Genomic DNA, 2,898 nt, shown 5'->3' on the forward strand with positions numbered 1-2,898 from the left:
TTTTATTTGACACTAAATTTGTAAAAATCGGTTCAGCAATCTTTGAGAAATATGAATTAGTGTAAGTATTCTTCGGAATATGTTTCTTTTCATAGCTAGATTTCACATTTTTTAATATAACAGGCAAAGTAATAGTCCGATTGCAAAACAAATTAATAGAGTCTTATGAGGTAACTAGACCTTCCATTTGACACTGATTTTATGAAAATCAGTTCAGCCATCTCTGGGTAACATGAGTGAGATTAAACAGTCTTCAGAACACTTTTCTTTCCATAACTTTTGAATTACAAGTTCAATCTTTATAAAATTCAAAAGTTAAGGGTTTTTCAGGTAGTCCGTTCATTTTCATTCAAAACCTATTTTGTTAAAATCGGTTGTGTAGTTTCTGAGATAATAATATTTCATGATTTTCACATTTTGATACCAAACCTCTAAACTAGAAATCCGATTACGATGAAATTTGATAGGGTTTTATGGGGCAACTAGACCTTTCATTTGCAATTAATTTCATGAAAATCGGTCCAGCCATCTTTAAGAAAAGTGAGTGAGAATAAAAATCTGCACAAACACACACACATACAGAAAATGCTCAGCTCGTCGAGCTGAGTCCAGTGATATATGGCCCTTTGGAGTACTTGTATTTATTATTTTATTGTTTATTTGATTTTTGGCCCCATTCGGCCCTTTGGAGTACTTGTATAACTTCGGATTTGCAAGTAATTGCTATACCTTTCAAGGAGAAAGGCAAAAGTATATTTTGAAAATTTTCGAAAAAAAAATTATGAATAAAGGAAATAAAAATACCTTAATTTAAATACTTATATAAAACTAATTCAAAAAATAATATAAAAACCTAAATTAATTCACCTAGCGGTCATACCCAGCCTTTCTCATTGAAACTTATTATTTGTAAAAATAAATGTACATAACCGCTTCAATTCAATAAATGTATATTCACTCTTTGGGTTCTAAAAAATTGATGTTGTAGTCTATATACATATAAAAATGCAGTCCGATCTGTCTGTCTGTCTGATCCATATAGGCTCGAAAACTACCGAGCCGATCGACGTGAAAATTTGTATGTAGGGGTTTATGGTGCCGATAAAGGTTCCTATGATAGTTTGAGACCCCTCCTTTTTCTGGAAGGGAGGGGTTCCTTACAAATGAAACACAAATTTCTGCACATCTTGAGAACTAATCAACTAAATGAAACCAAATTTGGGAGGTGAATGTTTTTAGTGGTAGAAAATATGTCCATATTGTTTTGACACCCCTCCTTCTATTGGAAGGGAGGGATGCCATACAAATGAAACACAAATTTCTGCACATCCCGAGAACTAACCAACTAAATGGAACCAAATTTGGCAGGTGATTGTTTTTAGAGGTAACAAATATGTGCATAATGGTTTGACACCTTTCCCTTTCCTATAAGGGAGGGGTCCCATACAAATGAAACACAAATTTGAAACGCACAGCTCAAGAACCAATGAAGAAAATACAACCGAATTCGGTATGTGAATGTTTTTAGAGGTAACAAATATGTCCATAATGGTTCGACGCCCCTCCCTCTTCTGGAAGCACATGTTTCGCCACAAATTTCTGTACGTCTCGCGAATAATCAAGTAAATAGAACCATGGTTTGGTAGGTAATTGTTTTTAGTGGTAACAAATATGTTCCATAATCGACCTCAAGCAACATTTTGGATTGTAAGATGGCAACATCCGGTTTCTGGAAAACAGCCAAAAATGGCCGATTTCCACCCAATATAATAATATCCGGATCTAGAATGATACACAGTAACATACACAGTAATACACACAGTAAGCTACACAGCTAAAATCGATTACAGATACTATTTTGAATTCTAAGATGGCGACTTCCGGTTTCTGAAAAACAGCAGAAAATGACATAGTACCGTCCCAATATGAGTGTTTCTTCAACCAGTATGACGTTCAAAACCTAGAAGTTCTCTCAAATCGCCATTAAGAATTCCTAAATGGCGACTTCCGGTTTCGGAAAACAGCGGCAAACGACCAAATACCACCCAATATGGGTATTTCCGGAATCGTAATGATGCACTGGAGCCACAAATCGACTTCAGACAACATTTCGAATTGTAAGTAACTTCCGGTTACTGGAAAACAGCCTGAAGTGGACGATTCCCATTACATATAAGTATCTCCGGAACCAGAAAGATGGACAGAAGCTAAAAATTGATCACAGACACAATCTTGAATTTTAAGATGGTGACTTCCAGTGTCTGGCAAACAGCCGGAAATGAGCAAATACCATCCAATATGAATGTTTCTGGAACCAGAATTACGCCCAGATGACAGCAATTGATTTCATAGGCAATTATAAAGTCTAAGATGACGACTTTCGGTTTCTGAAAAACAGCCCAAAGTGACCAAATACCACCCAATATGAGTATCTCCGGAGCCAGAATGTTGCAAGAAGCTAGAAATTGACCTCAGACACCATTATGAATTGTAGGATGGCAACTTCTGGGTCCTGGAAAACAGCCAAAAATGGCCGATTTCCGTCTAACATGAGTATCTCCGGACCTAGAATGATGCACAGCAGCTGAAATCAATCACAGACCCCATTTTAGAAATTATCTTAAATACCATTTTGAAATCCAAGATGGCGACTTTCAGTTTGTTTAAAACAGCCTAAAATAACCAAATACCATCCAATATGAGTATCTCTGAAACCAGAATGATGCAATGAGCGAACAATTGACCTCAGGCACTATTTTGAATTGCTAAATGGCAACTTCTAAGAAATAGTCGAAAATGACTAAATAATACTCAACATGGATATTTCTGTAATCGAGATGATGCATAGAAAGCAAACATTGACCCTGGACATCATTTTGAATTTAAAGACGACCACTT

Source organism: Wyeomyia smithii, chromosome 2, assembly GCF_029784165.1.
Source record: "Wyeomyia smithii strain HCP4-BCI-WySm-NY-G18 chromosome 2, ASM2978416v1, whole genome shotgun sequence".
Taxonomy (NCBI): domain Eukaryota; kingdom Metazoa; phylum Arthropoda; class Insecta; order Diptera; family Culicidae; genus Wyeomyia; species Wyeomyia smithii.